General features: G+C 46.9%; 2 long non-coding RNA genes across 2 annotated transcripts; one reads left to right on the top strand and one right to left on the bottom strand.

The window, feature by feature from the left end:
• The first annotated feature begins 5,482 nt into the window (after positions 1-5,482).
• LOC146572562 (uncharacterized) lies at positions 5,483-6,347 on the top strand. Its single transcript, XR_014892921.1, has 4 exons — positions 5,483-5,645; positions 5,757-5,830; positions 5,985-6,032; positions 6,169-6,347. It is a non-coding gene; the product is annotated as an uncharacterized LOC146572562 (long non-coding RNA).
• Positions 6,348-10,894: 4,547 nt separating this feature from the next.
• LOC146572561 (uncharacterized) lies at positions 10,895-11,672 on the bottom strand. The gene is made up of 4 exons (XR_014892725.1): positions 11,546-11,672; positions 11,361-11,434; positions 11,221-11,268; positions 10,895-11,084 (listed from the first exon to the last, which is right to left on the bottom strand). It is a non-coding gene; the product is annotated as an uncharacterized LOC146572561 (long non-coding RNA).
• Between the last annotated feature and the right edge of the window lie 8,401 nt (positions 11,673-20,073).

The following is a 20,073-nucleotide window of genomic DNA, read 5'->3' as shown; positions in this document are numbered from 1 at the left end:
GGATATAGAGTATGTTTGGGGAGTGTGACTGTCTGTGCAGTGTCTATTTGTGTCTGTATACACGTTGGGTGAGTGCCGAGTATTTGGTTGTGTATATGGGGGTAGGAATGCATGTTTGTGTCCGCGTGCGCCTGTTTGTCTGTGTCTATATGTCAGGTTGGGTCTTAGACTCAACCTCTCTGGGTACATCTCAGACCCTCTAAAGTACAGAGGCCTATCTCTCCTCACCACACTCCCTGCCGGTGGCTGATGCCCTCAGACATTGGTGTGTTGGTGGTTCTTGTCGACTGGGGCTGGGCGCTCATGTATGTACCGGCTCACTCCTGGTGACCGATTGACCGGGCCTGGCGCCTGTGGCCCGGCTGGGCCCCTTCCGGGGGGTGGGATGCCCTCAGGCCTCTGGGCCTGAAGCTCGGTCCTCTCTGGCACAGCTGGCTGCCGGCAGAGCCCGCGGGCACGCCACTGCAATCCCCTCTGGCCTCTGCTCCGTAGCTGCTGGGTGACCCCTTGTTTGGGGCTCTACTCAGCTCTTCCCAGGAGGGTGGCACGGTTCCCCCCCTTTGGTGGGCCTCCTCGGGTCCTCATACTCTGGGGCCTCTAGATGTCTGGGGCCTGGATCTCCTCCATGCCTGCTTCATGCCCTGGGGGACGGGGCATGAAGCAGGCTCCCCACACTTCCTAGCAGATCGTTACATGGAGAAACCTTTGGAATACAAGCATGCTGATCCACACAGGTGTACACATGGGTGTTCACAGACGCGGACTACACCTTTCTTGGCTGCTGCCTCAAAGCACATTGTACGTTGTCTATCTTGCGTGCTGCACAATAGCGTTTAATATTTAGTATCTACTGCTGGCTAGTTTATTGTGATGGTGCTGTATTTATTATGTTGCTCTTTTTTGTTTGTTTTCTCCTCTGTTTTTTTTTTCTCCATAATGAATGAATGAAACAGCTTTTATTTGTCACATGCAGGTTGCCCCGCAGCGAGATGGAAACCCCCCCTGACCTTACACACATAACACAGACATCACACGGGGTTACAAGTCGGAGATCGGTAGCGTTACAGAAAAACACTGAAATGTACACAACAACGGGAAGGTACAAGAGGAAAAAAAGAGACCTCCACTCATGCTGTGCTTCCATGGTAGGACAGCACGAGAACAGGAAACAAAAAAACCTCCTCTGCACAAAAAGCACATAAATGTCCATAGCACAACATTATGGAAGACATGACAAGCCACAGGGATGGGTAGGGGATGAGGAGTAACCCCAGGCAACACAGCAGCCATCCTACGACGGCGCCGTCATCTATTTGACAGCACGGGCCGCGACCCGCCTCGTGTTCCCAGGGGGCAACAAGCATCGAAGGCGTTGGAAAGGGAGGGGGGATGAGTGAGTGCTTATCAGTGTAAGTGTATGTGTGTGCGTGACCATAGTTTAGCTGAGACAGTGTCCTTCGGCCTATCAGGTTAAGTAAACAGTCCTCCAGGCAATCCAGGTGTCCTTGCATGGGACGGGAAGAATAGCCGTAACACAGTCGTTATCAGGGAGTGATTGTTCGGCTCCAGCCTTGGGCCTGCAGCTGGTGCCGTTATGGGGGTCCTCAATCTCGATGTTGATTTTGTAAATTTCCATGCGAGCAGCCCAGGAGAATTTTCAGGCTGCCCTAACACTCCGACACTGGTCTCTCAATCTTCCGTTGGAGAGCCGCGAGCCTCCCCATGATGGTATCAAACTTCTGTTCCATGGTGTTGTCATTCTTTTGATTCTGAGACCTCACAGCTGCAGTGATCCGTTCCGCGATGTCTTCCAACTGTCGCTCAAGGGTCCCATTTTGAGCAGGCCTCTCTTTGATGTATCCCCCCACACGCTCAATGTTGTTGCTTTGAGCCTTCACAGCCGATGCAAGCGTCTCCAAGGTGTTGACCATATTACGTTCGTTGTGAGAGGTCGCGCCTCGTCCCATCGCTTCGATTCCAGCGGGCAGCCTTGGGGGGGTTTGAACAGCCGGTTCCGCTCTTTTATTTCTCCGATAAGCCAGGGCTAAGCCAACTCCAATCAGCAAGAACCCTGTTATCACGGTTCCGAATAGATAGATATCTTCAGCGTCCTCGATCGACAGTCCTGCCAGGCACATGACCCTCCAGTTCTGCCACCCGTCCATCGTGTATCCGGCAGGGAAAGTCCCTCTAGGGCACTCAGGCTCTCCCGAGCCCAGACTTCTCGTTGAGAAAAGGGTGTCAATAGCATTCAGAGACCAGTTGAATCCTGCAGCTTATCACACATTTGATTTCCATGTGTGACAACTGCAAGTGTCCAGAGTGAGGACAGACTGAGGGACACACTGCTGCACATCATCTCAGACAAATCATCTCAGACAAACTCAGCAGTGTGTGAGGAAGAGGAGGAGGAAAAGCCAGCAGCTGACGACAGATGGAGAGAATAGACAGACTGTTCCCTGTTTGTGAAGGACTGCTAGGAAAGTTTAAAATAACTAATTGTGTGTCCTGAATCAGTCTTATTAGGTAATGTTCAAATAATTTTATCATTCCAGTGTTTTCAGTGTGGGAGAAAGTACTCAGGGCCTTCAGGTTACACACTATGAAAGCCAGCAACAAGTTTAATGTTCAGAAACCTAAAGTATGTATCAGCAGCAGAATGGAGCTAAAAATGAATGTTTGTTTCAGTTCTATGAAGCTTTGAGTATTTTGGATTAGTAGTACTGCTGTGTTTGTTGTGTCGTATTGCTGTAATTGTTTATATGCTTTATATATTCTGAGGTAAGTTGATCTATAGTGTTACATCATATTCTATAAGGATGTTATGTGTTTGTATACTTTCTGCCCAGTTTGACCCATTTAGCAGAAGTCAGCCTGTTTAAGGCTCTGATATCTATTCTGTATGACTTAAAGCAGTTATAACATGGTCTGATTTTCTCACCCACCCAATAAAGGAATATTTAATATCTCAGTCTACTCTTCATTCTATCAGAAACAGTTTTCACAGCTCGTACATTTTGCTTTTAGGAAGAAAGAAAGTGTACTTTATAGATCCCCGTGGGGAAAATCCTCTCTGCATTTTAACCCATTCACTCAGTGACACAGTGGGCAGCCATTGGGCGCCCGGGGAGCAGTGTGTAGGGACGGTACCTTGCTCAGGGGTACCTCAGGGTAGCTGTTCAGGGGAATCGAACCCCCGACCTTCCGATCATGGGGCCACCACTCTACCTACTGGGCTATCCCTGCCCCACATGTATGTAAGCGGTGAGCCAAATTTAGTAATGCCAATATATTAAACGAACAATATTTGTCTCTTATATATGATACATCTATATATACACTGTCAAAGATACTTGTCTTTGAGTGAAGATTTAAGGTGATAGGATATTTAAATAAATGCAACTTAAATCTTTGACCCACAGTTCAAGCTCACTGCTGTAATATATTCTGTAATATATATATATCTCATAATAATCTGACAATACATATAATATTGGCCATATTATATTTACATTACCGCAGTGAGATGATTTTAGTCTCATGACCAACATTAGCTAATTGTTATTTATTAACTAATCTTGAAATGACTGTTCAGTCAAATGAAGCCCAACAATCATGTTTTACAGTTCCGTGGTCTCAGCCTCAGATACTCAACTAATCTCTGACTAAGTGATGTCAGCACAAAAACTGAATGACCAACAAAACATCTTTTCTCCTTCATTTATGTCAAACAATGCTGTATGTAATGTTTCTCGCGGTTAGTATCATGGTTGCTAGGCAACCTGAAAAGCACGACAAAGGCTAGACAGTCCCATTTCACAAGCCTCTCACTTCCGCACTTCTCGTACTTATAGTACGCGTAGTGCGTGTACTTCAAGCGTGCAGACACTGAATTGGGACACAGCCTCTTTCTATTTCTCTATATAGTGAAGCCAGATTCGAGCCGGGAGAGAGAGAGCTCGACTGGAACAGACTGTTTTCCTTGAGTTCACAACTGTCAAGAAAACGCAATAATAGTGAGCACAATCCTCGTGTGTGTCTGGTACTTTTACAACAGTCATGTGAGAAAATAAGGGCACCGCATTAAATTATCAGCTCTTAATTAAGAAATGTTCACATATCACTGTCCAATTATGTTTTCATGTATTACTGGAAACAAAAAACAAAAAAAGGAACAAAAATTGTGTATTTTAATGGAGGAAAAAGTTAGGACATTCTACCCCCCCTAATAACTAGTGTTGCCACCTTTGGCTGATATAACTTCAGTGAGACACCTTTTGTGGCCTTTTACCAGTCTCTGACATCGATCAGAAGAAAGTTTGCCCCACTCCTCACACACAGCAGACTTCATGATGGATTCTATGATGGTGAGCTGGCCAGGTGGTGCCTCAGATAAGCACCCCCAGACTATGATACTGCCACCTCCATGCTTCACAGTTGGTATGAAGTTCTTTTCTTGCAAGGCTGTATTTGGTTTATGCCAAACATGTCTACTGTTCTGGTTCCAAATAATTCCACTTTAGATTCATCTGTCCAAAGAACATTATTCCAGAAGTAATGGCGTTTGTCTACGTTTGTCCTGGCAAACTTCAGTCTGGTCTTAATGTTTCTCTTAGAGAGCAAAGGTTTCCTCCTTGCACACCTCCCATGAAAGTCAAACTTGTGTAGTGTCTTTCTGATAGTAGAGTCATGCGCTTTCACATCGACAGCAGCCAGAGCCTCCTGTAGTTCCAGTGATGACATTTTAGGCTTTTTGATGACTTCTTTGAGCACCTTGCGGTCTGCTCTGGGGGTGAATTTGCTTGGCGGGCCAGACCTGGGCATGGTGACAGTTGTTTTGAATGTCCTCCACTTGTAAATACTTTTCCAGATGGTGGAACGGCTGATGTCAAATTCTTTTGAGATCTTTTTAAATCCCTTACCAGACTCATAAGTGGCCACAGTCTTCTTTCTTAGGGCGTCAGACAGTTATTAGATCTCACTATGGCGCTCATCTCAACACTTAAAAAGTGAGGAGCATACCAAACTAAATCTGAGGTTGCAATAGGACAAGTCTCCTTTATAATGCTGGGTAACAATGTACTGATCCTGTGCACCTGACGTGATACACCTGTGTGTGATTTTAACCATTTTGAATAATAATAATAGAACTTAACAGAATAAAAGAAAACTCAACAATATAAAATAACACAAAATGCTGGGTCACAGACCCACCCCTGAACGGTGGTAATATACAACACCTGATTATTTTCTAGTTTCTTTACATTTTTTAAAAAGCCAGTAGATAGATATATAGATAGATAGGACCTGGTAACCATTACCCCTATATTTTAAAGGTTAGACAATTATACTTAAAGGAACATATACAAACAACAGTTAGTTTTGTATGTGACTCACACCTGGTCAATCTCACATCACTGTGTTGCAGCAAAAGGATTAATCAGGTGTGTCCCTGATTGTTGCCCAATTGTATTTACCCTTGTTAAGATGAGAATGTTTTCTAAGAGTTAGAGTTTCCCAACAGTTACGCAAATGAGATTAAATCATCTCTTGCAACTGTGTATAAAAAGCTCTGCTGTCAGTACAGCATTACCACAATCATCCACATCTCTGAGACAGTCTGCTGAAGTTGTGAAGACCTGACGGTAACATTTCTCATCAATCTCTTATTGCTTCTCTGTTTTCAGTATAATGTTGGTTGAATGGTGATTTTGCAGATGGTTTTCACCACATCTCATCTGAAATATTGTTAACAGGTGAAATCACTGAAAACATGATCAAGGTTGTGTTTCTGCTTGGATGCCTGCTGAGCCTTGCTCTGGCAAATCCTGTAAGTGTAATATGCCTGAAGACTGTGCTAGTGATGTTATCTGTAATATATGAATATATCTTGCACTGTGTGTGTAACTGTGTAACCAGAGACTGTGTCAGTGCTCCTATCTTGTCATATCCAAACAATACATTTGCATGTTTTTTTTAAACAGAATGACTCAGCACACGAGCGCGATGCACGTTCTTCATCTAGGGAGGGGGTGAGTCTCATGTTTGTCTTTCTAGGTTTGAACATTAGACACACTTGACTCTCTGATATTTACATATCTCTAAGAAGTTATTCACCAGAGAATGCATTATCACATGTAATAATATATATTACTGATTCTCTTGCAGATTACTGGGCCTTCCCTAAATCGTCTTACCCTGCTCCTACCTTTTCTACAGAATCCAGCACTTCTGCAGAATTCAACGCTCCTTGCTTTGCTTCTTGCTGCTATACGATAAGCTGCTCCTTAACCAACAGCTATTACTGCCACAAACCAACAATGAATAAAAACCTATGTTGAATTGCACTGGGGTTCTTTTGTCATTTATTTACAGGATTATTGAAAATCAGTGCTTATTTTTGAGTGACTCTGTCTTAAAATAAGATCAAAAATGTTGTTGTGCCAACAGTGCAGTGTAGCTAGCTGAACGCTACTTCTTCACTACGTACAACTCTGGATACTGTAGCTCTTCTGAAAAAGAAAGGCTTCAATCAGTACCTGATTCCCTGGTATACCTCTCAAATTGGCACCTTAAAGCACATAATGTTGCTTGTTTTGCTTTAGTTTTTCTCTTTTCTAAACTGAATCTTGACTTTTTCTTTAGTCTTTCTGCTCACTGTTGTGTTTGGTAGCTGCAAAATAAAGTTCATCAGTGAAAATCAGGCAGACACAAAATTTGTTTTGGGTTTTTCACAAACACCTTTTTATTGTACAGTTTGGCCCATAATGTCACGGTCCTGGGTCGGATCGACCCAGCATTTTGAGTTCCTTATGCTTTGGTTTATTTTTGAATTATGAATCTGTGTTTCAGTTATTCTGGTATGTTTTTGCATTATGACTAAGGTTCGGGTTGTATTTTGTTATTATTGCCGGTTTAATTCAGCGTCTAGTCTGTCTTACTTTGTCGAGTCCGTGTCCTTGTAAAGTGTGTCTTGTTTCCTGTTTTACTTTGAAGGTTCATGTTCCTGTCTTTGTCAGTGTTTCTAGCTTTATTCCCCCTGTCTTGTTAGGTCTTATCCCTCCCAGCTGTTCCCCTTGTGTCTTTAATTCCTTGATGACTCCTTCAGTGTGTTTAAGCCCAGTGTGTCTTTGTGTCAGTGTGGCATCGTTAACGTCTGTTCATCCTCATACCACCCTGTGTGTTCTGTTTGCCTGCCTGCTAGTTTGTTTGCATTCCAGTCTAGTTAGTTCTTTGTTCAGTCTGCATTCCCACAATAAAGCTGAGGGTTTTGAGTACACCTGTGCCTCTGTGAGTCCTGCTTTTTGGTCCACCTTTCCTGCCTGCCTTCACACAGCCATGACACACAAGTTTTTGGACAAAGCTTTTGTCATTTTTCCTACTGAAAGTAGCTGTACATAATGTTACATCTGTGAGATGATTATGGGCAATTTTTTTCTTCAATGTTTAAAATTTTACACGTGAAGAAATTCACAAAGTCATCACTAGTTGACGTTAAACGACTGTTGGCTCAACAGAGCCCCGGGTTTTTTTCAGTCTGGCTAGAGTGTTATAGAGAAACCTATGGTTGTTCTTATTTCCATCAATCAGTGATGAATAGTAAGATGTTCTCTAGTATTATTATATAGCCTTTTTTTATACAGATGCAAACTGGCTTTCCAGGCTAAACGATGATCTTCTAAATTAGTAAGGTGCAATTTCTTCTGCAGCATACGAGTTACAGCGGTCCCTTGCTATAATGTGGTTCACCTTTCACGGCCTCGCTGTTTCGCAAATGTTTTTTGGTAGAATTTTGCATAGTTTGTTTTAGTTTTTGTTTGCACAGCGCATTGTGTTCTGCGTCCAATCTTGTGCCGGGTTTCCTGTACAGTACAGAATGCGTTCAGCTTGTCAAATTTACAAAAATCTTCGATCGCTAGCAGTGTGACTCTGAAGTGCTGTACTGCATGTTTGTAAGTTTTCTCCCCAACAAACACAACAATGTTGACGAAATGTTTTGCACCGTCAAAGGCACCTGCGGTAGCACCCAAAAGGCAGAGGAGGCTGCTAACAATCGCACAAAAAGTTGGACTTCTGGACATGCTAACGGAAAGTAGAAATTACCATATTTTTCAGATTATAAGGCGCATTAAGCGAAACAAAACAGTCCGAAAAGTCAAACTTTACACAACTCATTCTTCTTGCTTCCTCTACTTCTGTACCATTGATGCATTAATGTTGAATTCTCTTGCAGCTGCTCTGTTCCCATGTTCTAGACCTGAAAACAGTTTTTTAGCCTTGATTTCATTCTGGAATACTAGACTTGTTTTTCTACAAAGATTTGAACTTTGAGTGTTTAAACAAGAGAGAAAAGCGTAAAGATGTTCATGCTTGTCTGAGAAAAGTGTATAGTGTGTAGTGAAGGGTTTTACAGCCTTAAAACATCTATAATAATTGTAAAAAAAAAAAAGAGAGAATACAGTTGGCTACTTCAGCGATTTCAGCTATCGTAGGTTATTTTTTAGAACGTAACTCCCACGATAAATGAGGGACCACTGTATCAGCTTTAAGGTGCACTGTTAGATTTGTATTGTTCATTATCATTTATGCTTAGAAATATTTACTCATATGCTTAGAAGTATATAATCATTTGTTGAAAGAATGTGTCATCCTAGGAGGTCTGTAACAACTGTGTAGCATGAAGAGGGGGGTGTGTTCACTCCTCTACAGTGTTCTGTAGGGGTGCAACGATACACAAAATTCACGGTTCGGTTCGGTTCGATACTTTGGTGTCACGGTTCGATATTTTTTCGATACAAAAAAAATGTTCATGCCTTTTTAATTTGTCATTTATTAAAATTATAAATATATATTTTAACTCAAAAGTACAGTTCTTAAATTTAACCCTAACCCTTGTGTGTTTTTTATTTTGACAGCGAATGCGCACCTGCGGACCACTTATGTGCACCCCTGGTTATTTAGCTCGTCATATTGCAGCCACAGAAATTATTTTGTCCATGAAACCATAAAGCTGCACTTTCTTTTTGCCTTATAGTCTGATTTGTCATAACTTTTCCGTTTTGTGGTAAGCTTTTCTTTGGCTGTCACTTCTTCACCCTGACCTGTCTTATTTGGCTCAGCAGAACTAAAATATATATCCTGCTGCTTTTACACACGCACTCACATAAGCTCAGCGATTCTCTGCACGATCAACCTCTCACATGTTTAAGCTTGCTGCGGGAGATTTCACTTGTCATGTTTGCATAGTAAGCTAACGATTAATAAGACGATGTCAGAGGAATTGGTGCACAAATTATCATCACTCACAGATCAGTACTGTCGCTCTCTATACACAGTTCGCACGATTGCAAAGTGAAAGCAAAAAAACAAGCGCAAATTCAAACGCGATTTCAATATGTCACATATTGACAGTGGCTCACCGATGCCAATGACATAATTACCCAGCTACATTTCTGAAAGAATGCAAAAGCATTGACATATATTTTTCCTTCCTACAATAGCCCGACGGGCAGGGAAGAGATAGATTTTGGTAGCCCGACTGAAAAAATCGCTAGCCCCGGGACGTCGGGCTAGCGATATTGCAAGCCCTGTATCTGATTGAGGAATCACTCATCTTTGGAAAAGAGAGTTTATTACAGAGAAATGGCTCTTTCCAAAATAAAAACTATACTATCCGCTTCTTCTGGGCTATATTCTCAGCAGCATAAGGAGAATCATGTGCTAACAGCTGTCTAAATGACTCGGCTAAATTTAGTAGCATGCTTGTTGTTTTTGTCTTTGCACTAGGATGATGTCGGCGTAAATGTGCAGTCATATTCGTTGTGTTCCCACTAGTGCTTTCAGGTTAATCTCGTTGAAATGACCTTAACGCCACAACACGGCAAATCTCCGTTAACGAGCTACCGCCGATCGCCCCGTGCATGGGGCTAGACGGCCAACACTTAACAAGCTAACTGCGCTAACACACTAGTTCCCACCCATGTAATTGAGCATTGCATGCCACATCCAACATACTGTTTTACTTTAGTCCATGACTCGCTTACCTTCAGGGTCATACGTCACATGAAAACCAAAATAATTCCAAACGCCAGATCTGAATGAGGGTGGGGGAGGTTCAATTTGCCATGTTGCAAGGAGAGCTTAACTTCTGTCTTGCTAGCTTGCCCTGCGCTCTTCCTTCTGACTATGCTGTCTGTGTTGAGCGCTCAGTGGATCTGCGCTCGACAGTGCAGCCTAGGCGGAGTAGTCGAACGCAGATTCACTGAGCGCTCAACACAGACAGCATCGTCAGAAGGAAAGTTGATAAAATAAATTACAAATGTTGTATTGTTCGATACATATGCGTACCGAACCGAAAGCACTGTATCGAACGGTTCAATATCGATACGAATACCTTTGCACCCCTAGTGTTCTGGCATAGATCACACACCTCCTAGGAGAGGTCGTATCTTCTCTTGCTGATATATGGTATAGCAAACACACGTATATCTGTTTGAGTGTAAGAGCCTTTTGTTTAGATGGACCACTAGACTCCTGGCACACACACACAACGCACGGTACTCTTTGTGTGTATGAAACGTCATATGTTAATGAACCTATGCATATTCATGTAACCACAATAAAAGGAGTGCTATGGGGAACCTGGCTGAGAGTCTGACGGAGGTCAAGTGGGTGGAACGACACTTGGCTCCAGGTCGGTCTTCTTCGTGTTATTGGGTAATGATCAGACAAAATGATTTGGGAGAAACTGCATGAACAAGGAGATGTCGTTTATATTGACTAGAATAATCTGTTCTTGTTTTTTTTTTTAAACTTTTTTTAAAACAGAGTCACTCAGAAATAAGCGGGGATTTTCAATAATCGTGTAAATAAATAAAAAAATCCCAGTGCAATTTAACATAGGTTTTTATTCATTGTTTGTTCGTTTTCAATTCCTCCTTTGTGGCAGTAATAGCTGTTGGTTAAGGAGCAGCTTATCGTATAGCAGCAAGAAGCAAAGCAAGGAGCGTTGAATTCTGCAGAAGTGCTGGATTCTGTAGAAAAGGTAGGAGCAGGGTAAGACGATTTAGGGAAGGCCCAGTAGTCTGCAAGAGAATCAGTAATATATATTATTACATGTGATAATGCATTCTCTGGTGAATAACTTCTTAGAGATATGTAAATATCAGAGAGTCAAGTGTGTCTAATGTTCAAACCTAGAAAGACAAACATGAGACTCACCCCCTCCCTAGATGAAGAACGTGCATCGCGCTCGTGTGCTGAGTCATTCTGTTTAAAAACAAACAGTTTTATACAGTCTCTGGTTACACAGTTACACGCACAGTGCAAGATATATCATTCTACAGACATGTTACACTTACAGGATTTGCCAGAGCAAGGCTCAGCAGGCATCCAAGCAGAAACACAACCTTGATCATGGTTTCAGTGATTTCACCTGTTAACAATATTTCAGATGAGATGTGGTGAAAACCATCTGCAAAATCACCATTCAACCAACATTATACTGAAAACAGAGAAGCAATAAGAGATTGATGAGAAATGTTACCGTCAGGTCTTCACAACTTCAGCAGACTGTCTCAGAGATGTGGATGATTGTGGTAATGTTGTACTGACAGCAGAGCTTTTTATACACAGTTGCAAGAGATGATTTAATCTCATTTGCGTAACTGTTGGGAAACTGTAATTCTTAGAAAAACGTCTCATCTTAACAAGGGTAAATACAATTGGGCAACAATCAGGGACACACCTGATTAATCTTTTTGCTGCAACACAGTGATGTGAGATTGACCAGGTGTGAGTCACATACAAAACTAACTGTTGTTTGTATATGTTCCTTTAACCCTTGTGTGCCCGCCTGTTCTCGGGGCGTGGGTCGTGGTGACCCCCCGAGGGGTGTGTGTGTGTGTGTGTGTGTGTGTGTGTTGTTATTAGGATGGTATTGATGATGATGATGATGATGATGATAGGGTGGGGGTCGCTAGGACCCCCTCGGGGCAGATGATGATGATGATAGGGTGGGGGTCGCTAGGACCCCCTCGGGGCATATATGTGTTATGATGATGATGATGATGATGATGATGATAGGGTGGGGGTCGCTAGGACCCCCTCGGGGCAGATGATGATGATGATGATGATAGGGTGGGGGTCGCTAGGACCCCCTCGGGGCAGATGATGATGATGATGATGATAGGGTGGGGGTCGCTAGGACCCCATCGGGGCATATATGTGTTATGATGATGATGATGATGATGATGATGATAGGGTGGGGGTCGCTAGGACCCCCTCGGGGCATATATGTGTTATGATGATGATGATGATGATGATGATAGGGTGGGGGTCGCTAGGACCCCCTCGGGGCATATGTGTGTTATGGTGATGATGATGATAGGGTGGGGGGGGGTCGCTAGGACCACCGTGGGGCGCTTGTGTTATCACGGCGTCGGTGGCGTCTGGGGAGCGGCGGTGCGGGAAGAAGCGGTGCAGTTGGGACAGTACGTGACGGCGCAGTTTGTACACACGTGCACTCGGCACTCGCGGCACAGGATCTTGGTCTTGACGTCTTTGCTCCTGGGACACATGCGGCACCTTCGCCTCTTGACCGGAGAGGAGTCGCGTGGCGTAGCGTTAGAGGCTGCCTCGGCGGTAGCGCCTCGGGCCGCGACTCTGCCGCCTCCTCCTCCTCGCGCTAAAGCCCTGGCTTCGAGCATGGGGCGCGCGAGCGCTTTGCCCAGTCGCTCGAGGAAGAGCCGTCGTCTGTTGAGCTTGCCCGGCATCCAGTCGGGGTGAATTTCCCTCCACAACACGAACGCGTTGTAGGCCGCCACGTCGACCATGTTGTGGAAAAGGGCCACGGGCCACCTGCGGGTCTTTCTCCTGCAGCTGTACGTGCTCACGACCTTGTCCAGGTTGTCGACGCCTCCCTTGGTGCGGTTGTAATGCAGCACCAAGGGCGGTTTTGCGCCGCTTCTGTCGCTGCTTTTGTTGCCGCCGCCACTGCTGCTGCTGCTGCTGTTGCTGTCGCCGATGCGGCGGCTAGGCCGGGGCTCGGGGCCGGAGCGATGGTGGTAACGGGGAGCTGTGGTGAGGAGCAGCACGTTCTTGTTCTTCTTGGCCACGTAGGAGAGGATGATCGTGTCGGGCCCTCGTCCTCCTCCTCGTCCTCGTCCTCCTCCTCCTCCTCGTCCCGCGGAGCCGCCGAGTACCACGGATTCGACGGAGCCCACGGCCCTGCCCTTGACGCAGCGCAGCTCTCTGGGGATCTCGGGTCTGTTCGACCGCAGAGTGCCCAGCACGGTGTGGCCTCTCTCGCGATAGAGCCTGTCGGCGAGCTCGCGCGAGGTGAAAAAGTTGTCGCACGTGACGCTGCGTCCCGGAGTCAGTCCCTCGGTGAGGTCCACGACCACTCGAGTGGCCAGGTGCTTTTCGGGAGGGCCGCGCTTGTCGGGCTTGCCGGTGTAGACTTGTATCTTCCACGCGTAGCTGGAACGCGCATCGCACGCCACCCATATCTTGATCCCGTACCTGGCCGGCTTGCTGGGCATGTACTGTCTGAACGGACACCGTCCTGATGGAGAGAGAGAGAGAGAGAGAGAGAGAGAGAGATGGAAATGGGGAGAGAGAGAGATGGAAATGGAGAGAGAGAGAGAGAGATGGAGATGGAGAGAGAGAGAGAGATGGAGATGGAGAGAGAGAGAGAGAGAGAGAGAGAGATGGAGAGAGAGAGCGAGAGAGAGATGGAGAGAGAGAGCGAGAGAGAGATGGAGAGAGAGAGAGAGAGAGAGAGAGATGGAGAGAGAGAGATGGAGATGGATGGATGGAGAGAGAGAGAGAGATGTGAGAAAGTGTGGGGGAGATTGGAGCAGAAACACAAGGAGAAGAGACGTGAGTTTGACAGAGAACGCGCTTGCTTGCTTGCAAGCGTGGAAGACATAAAGAGTCATGCGAAAGCACAAACGCGGAACCCAACACGAATATACAACGAAGCGAACTAGCCTGTTTTCGCCATTCCCGCTCCTATTCCTCCTCTCTTATCCCAGTCACACACACACACACACACACCACGTACGTACCTCTGAACGGCACCAGTCTCTCGTCGACGGTGACCTCCAGTCCCGGGCGGTACATGGCGGGCAACCTCGCGCACCACTCATCCCACACGGCTCTGATGGGGGCCAGTTTGTCGTAGCTATCGCCGCCGTTGCCGTCGCCTCGCCCGGCTCGTCTGGTCTCTCTGTCGTCGAAGCGCAGCGCGCTCGAGTAGGCTCGAAAAGTCTTGAGCGGCATCGTGGCTCTGAACACGGACCTGCCGCTCTCGGCGTGCCACAGGCTCTCGCAGGCCTCTCCCCGGGACCTGTACACGCCGGCGAGCACGAGCAGCCCCACGTAGGCTCGGAACTCGACGCGGCCCATGGGCTTCCAGCCGTCGATGGCGGGCCTGCGCCTGTCCGCTTCCAGGTTGGTCATGCCGATCACCGAGTCCTCTATCTCCGGCGGGAAGTAGGCCATGAACGTGGAGGCCTCGTCTCGCGCCGCTGCCATGGCCTCTTCGGTGGGGCCTCGTCCTGGCGGGTCGAGGTCGTCGTTGTCTTCTTCTTCTAATTCTTCTTCTTCTTCTTCTTCTTCATAGTCTTTGTCTTCTTCTTCATCGTCATCGTTATAATCATCGGCGAGGACATCTTCTTCTTTTTCTTCTTCTTCTTCATCATCATCAAATCAAATCAAATCAAATCACTTTTATTGTCACATCACATGTGCAGGCACACTGGCACAGCACATGCGAGTGAAATTCTTGTGTGCGAGCCCCACAAGCAACAGAGATGTGCAAACACAACAACACAAACGAGCAAAATACAAGAATGGCCAACCTGAAACTAATAAATATATGTACAATATATAATAATGTATGCATTTCTGGATGTGTATACTAAATATTTTCCTACGTGTGTGTGTGTGTGTGTGTGTATACACATTTTTACAAATTAAATAGTAAAAAAATGAAAAAAAAATAAATAAATAATAATAATAATAATAATAATAATAAAATATATAAAATATACAGAGTTGAATATGTGCAAAACAAGTGGCATTTATATACAGTGTGGAGTGCATAATGTTGAAGTTCCAGTAGTGAAGCTGAGGTGTCTATGACGTGTTCAGCAGTCTGATGGCCTGGTGGAAGAAGCTGTCTCTCAGTCTGCTGGTACGGGACCGGATGCTGCAGAACCTCCTTCCTGATGGAAGCAGTCTGAACAGTTTATGGCTGGGGTGACTGGAGTCCTTGATGATCCTCCCCGCTTTCCTCAGGCAGCGCTTCCTGTAGATGTCTTGGAGGGAGGGAAGCTCACCTCCAATTATCCGTTCAGAGCACCGCACTACTCGCTGGAGAGCTTTGCAGTTGTAGGCGGTGCTGTTGCCATACCAGGTGGTGATGCATCCAGTGAGGATGCTCTCAATGGCACAGTGATAGAAGGTCCTGAGGATGCGGGGGCTCATGCCGAATCTTTTCAGTCTCCTGAGAAAGAAGAGGTGCTGCTGCGCCTTCTTCACTGTTTTGTTTGTGTGTACTGACCACGTAAGATCCTCAGCCAGATGTACTCCAAGGAACCGGAAGCTGCTCACTCTCTCCACAGCAGCGCCGTTGATGGTGATGGGGGTGTGTACTTCTCTGCACCTCCGGAAGTCCACTATCAACTCCTTTGTCTTTGCGACGTTGAGGGTGAGATGGTTGTCTTGACACCAGTGGGTCAGGGCGCTGACCTCCTCCCTGTAAGCCGTCTCATCACCGTTGGTGATAAGACCCACCACTGTAGTGTCGTCCGCAAACTTCACAATGATGTTGGAGCTGTTAGTGGCTGTGCAGTCGTAGGTGTAGAGTGAGTACAGGAGAGGGCTCAGTACACACCCCTGTGGAGCACCAGTGTTCAGTGTGATGGGGGATGAGGTGATGCTGCCCAGTCTGACCACCTGGCGTCTGTCAGACAGGAAGCTAAGGATCCAGCTGCAGAGGGAGCTGCTCAGTCCTAGATCCTGCAGTTTCCTGTCCAGCTTCGAGGGAACGATGGTATTGAATGCTGAGCTGTAATCTACAAACAGCATCCTCACATACGTGTCTCTCTTCTCCAGGTGTGACAGGGCAGTGTGTAGTGTCAGGGCTATGGCATCATCAGTGGACCTGTTGTGGCGGTATGCAAACTGTAGAGGGTCCAGTGAGTCGGGTAGTGCAGAGCAGATGAAGTCCCTGACCAGCTTCTCGAAGCATTTGCTTACGATGGGGGTCAGGGCTACAGGTCGCCAGTCGTTCAATGAGGAGATGGTGGAGGATTTGGGTACAGGGACGATGGTGGCCATTTTGAAGCAGGCTGGGACTACAGACAGAGAGAGGGAAAGGTTGAAGATGTGTGTGAACACTCCAGCCAGCTGAGCCGCGCATGACCTGAGGACGCGGCCGGGAATCCCGTCCGGACCAGTAGCTTTGCGTGCGTTCACCTTCCTGAAGCACTTCCGCACATCCTCCTCAGACACAGTGTGCGCACTGACGTCATCCGCGGTGCGCACACTGTCCGGTCTCATGGTGTTCGCTGTGTCGAATCTAGCGTAGAATACGTTTAGATCCTCACATAGAGAGGCCGTGGTCTGCGGTGTGCTGGTTTTCCCTCTAAAGTCTGTGATCGTGTTTAGTCCCTGCCACATACTCCGAGGGTTGTCAAACTGTTGCTCCACCCTGTCCCTGTACTCACGTTTGGCTGCTTTGATCGTCTTCCGGAGTTGGTAATGTGCGTGTTTGTAGTCCGATGTGTTCGCGGAGGCAAAGGCGGTGTTCCGTGCCGCGCGAACATCTCCGTTAATCCAGGGTTTTTGATTTGGGAAGGATTTGACTGTTCTGGATGGGACGACATCTTCCACGCATTTCCTGATAAATCCACAGACTGAGTCTGTGTATTCATCAATGTCTCTGGCGGCCACGTGAAACATTTCCCAGTCCGCGTGATCAAAACAGTCCCGCAGCGCATCATCATCGGCGAGGACGTCTTCGTCTTCTTCTTCTTCTTCTTCTTCATAGTCTTTGTCTTCTTCGTCATCGTCGTAGTCGTAATCGTCGGCTACATCCGCGTCGCGAGTTTCACCGACAGCGCCGCGGCCGCGATCGCGCCCAGGATCGCGCCCAGGATCATGAACGCCACCTGCAGCGCGGCCGGCGTCGTCCTCTTGCCAAATCTCCCGAGTCCCCTGCCCCGGGTCGGCGCCTGCTTCTTCTTCCTCTCCCTCTCGGCGGTTCGACTCGCCTTGCGAGCCGCCGTCCTGGCAGAGTTGCGACGCCATTTCGTAACCGCGATCCTCTTCCCCGAAATACCTATCCACCCCATCGTTTTCGTCCTCCTGATCCTCTGAGTAGCGCTCCTCCTCGTCGTCTGCGAGCGTTCGGGCCGTCGGGTCGTCGTTGTCGTCCCCCTCGGCCTCTTGCTCCTCTTCCTCCTCACTCTCGTCCTCCTCCAAGTTCTCCTGTAGCTGCTGCTGCTGCTGCTGCTGCCGCCGCCGCTGCTCTTGGTCTTCCTCGACCCCTAGCCCTCGATAGCGAAACGTGGCCGGTCGCAACAACGGAGCGACTGGAGCCGACCATGCAGCGTACGCCAAATGCGCTGGCGATGGCGATGGTGATGGTGAGCGGGAGGAGGAGGAGGAGGACACCGCCGGCGATTGCGATCCGCCTGTACCGACCTTAGTGCTCTTTGGCTCCCACGGTCTAGTGCGTGACATTGTCTTCTTCGTCTTCTTCTTTCTCGTTGGCACCTTGTTGCCGTTGTTGTCGTCGTTGTAGTACGGCACGCGCCCGGACATCGCCTCTGTAACCCGTAACCCCGACGCGCTTAGTACCCGCCATCCGCGCTCTTATCATCTCTCCGCGCAACGCGCTGTGCTCTCGCCGGGGTGTTTCTCGGCCACCTTTTACAAGACTTTATCGTCCGTGCTTGCACGTGTGCTCTCTGTCAAACTCATGTCTCTCTCTCTCTCTCTCTCCCTCCCTCCCTCCCTCCCTCGGCGGGGGATCCGCATCCCCCGGCCCCGCCCGACCTCCTCCATCCCTCCCTCCCTCCGCGGGGGACCGGCATCCCCCGGCCCCGCCCTCCCTTCCCATCCCGTCCCATCCCCTGGGGGGGGGGAATCTCGCGACCCCGACCTCCTCCCTCCATCCCTCCCTCCCTCTGTGGGGGACCCGCATCCCCTGACCTTGCCGCTCTCCCCCTGGCGGGTGCATCAGGGTTAAGAAGATTTCAGCTCTTTTTGAGGAAAATGGTCTGGATATGAAGCATGTCTGTGTACTTGTGACCAATGGCGTGTCCAGCGGGGTGGCCTGGGGGGGCACAGGCCACCCCCCAAACCAGACTGGCCACCCCAGGTGCCACCCCAAAGGCAAAACAATAAAATTCAATCAAATATCAAATGTCCGATTATGTTTTCACGGTGACGCTCAGATATCTGAGTGTAAGTGAATGCAGCATCGCTTCTGCGCTATGCGCATCACGTTAGCAAAGGTAGGAGAGCCAAGCACGAAAGATGGCACTGCAGGAAACAATTTTTCGGTGAAAGAAAATGAGGACAGAATAAATGTCCCGGTAAGTAATATCAAGTTTGTTGAGTTTAGTAAACTTCGGTGAAATTAGAATACCAAGGAAAAAAATAACACTTAAAGAATTATTGCAGCTGTGGAATATTTCAGACAGTATGCTACTGAGGGCAGCTAACATAAGAGTTATGCGTTATAAGATATAATCTAAGTCGTAACATTGCTGTATGGAGCTGCAGATTTGGTTGCAGGTTAACATAGCTGGACTGGCCATCGGGCATACCGGGCATATCCCCAGTGACTTATTTTTTATTTTTTTTGTAACGGCATGAACAATGAGAGGTGGTGGATTGGCCAGATGCAGGTCGATGTGTAGAAATAACTCCGTTGTTTGGTGGTGGCTATGACGGAGCTTCCACAGAGGCAACAGGTGGATGAGGGAAGGGGAGGCAGGAGGAGAGACCCGAAGCAGCCACCAGTCCGAGTGTCAGGTGAACTGAACTTCAGGTAAGAAGTTATGACCTGCAGTCTATCTGGGTCAGATATAAACCAAGTTTAGGTGGAGTTTATTTTCATGTTGCTGACTTTTTACTGTCAGTTGCAATAACTCATACTGCGTTCTAGCCAGTTTGACGGAGTTTTTATACAGCTGGGTGGGTGCTATGATGTTACTGATAGTGAACTTTATTTTATTCATAAGGTTAGTAGAGTTGCCAACGGCTCCTTAAAAAAATGGAATGGTCCCTCATTCAGAGAAAATATTACACGTTTCGTATTGAGCTGAGAAGAGACGCAGTTTGTCCCGGACTTTAGCTAGAATGGAAAAAAGACACAAAGCTGGATTTATTCTGTCTTTATGCTGCACAGCTGCCTCTTCTCTCATTCTCTCCCCCTCCCTCTCCTGTTGCTACTTCAATCATTAAACTGATCAATGATCAGCTGATCGGCTTTTCTCTCTTGTTTATTTATCGCCCACTTTGCGCCAGAAAGAGGAAACCAGCAGATGTTGCGCTAAACAACAGCAGCACGTTTAAGCTTGATCGGCTGTTGTTAGAATGTATTTAATATTAATTTCTAGTATCAGCTGATGTTTGCTGGAGCCACAGCTGTAAAGCTGCTGGTCATGATGTCTGTTTAGATATGTGGTGAGAGGGAAACATGAAGATGAAACCAGGAGATGTCCTTACTGAACCATCAGAGCTGAACAGGTGATGGAGAAACAGGTTTACCTTTTAGGTGACATGAATGAGTTGAAGGGAAGTTATGAACTGTTTCTGAGAGACAAATAACACCAGGATCCTTTTTTATGTAGCTGACAGCTGGTAACTGTGCAGGGGCGGGTCTAGAAAAGTTTTGCCAGGGGGCCAGGTAGGGCATTAACAGGGAAAGGTGGGCACAAAGAAATACTTTTCTTTCTTATTCTCATTTAAAATACCTAGTTTTTATTAAATAATTATCTAAATCTTACAACCAAAGTTTTTATCTGACGTAAAATGTATAGAAATCATACA

Source organism: Mchenga conophoros, linkage group LG6 (genome assembly GCF_057382185.1).
Source record: "Mchenga conophoros isolate Kocher_MC1m ecotype Shallow Benthic linkage group LG6, M_conophoros_male_GT1.1, whole genome shotgun sequence".
NCBI lineage: Eukaryota > Metazoa > Chordata > Actinopteri > Cichliformes > Cichlidae > Mchenga > Mchenga conophoros.
Note: the sequence above shows the minus strand (reverse complement) of the source record. Positions and strands in the feature narration are given on the sequence as shown.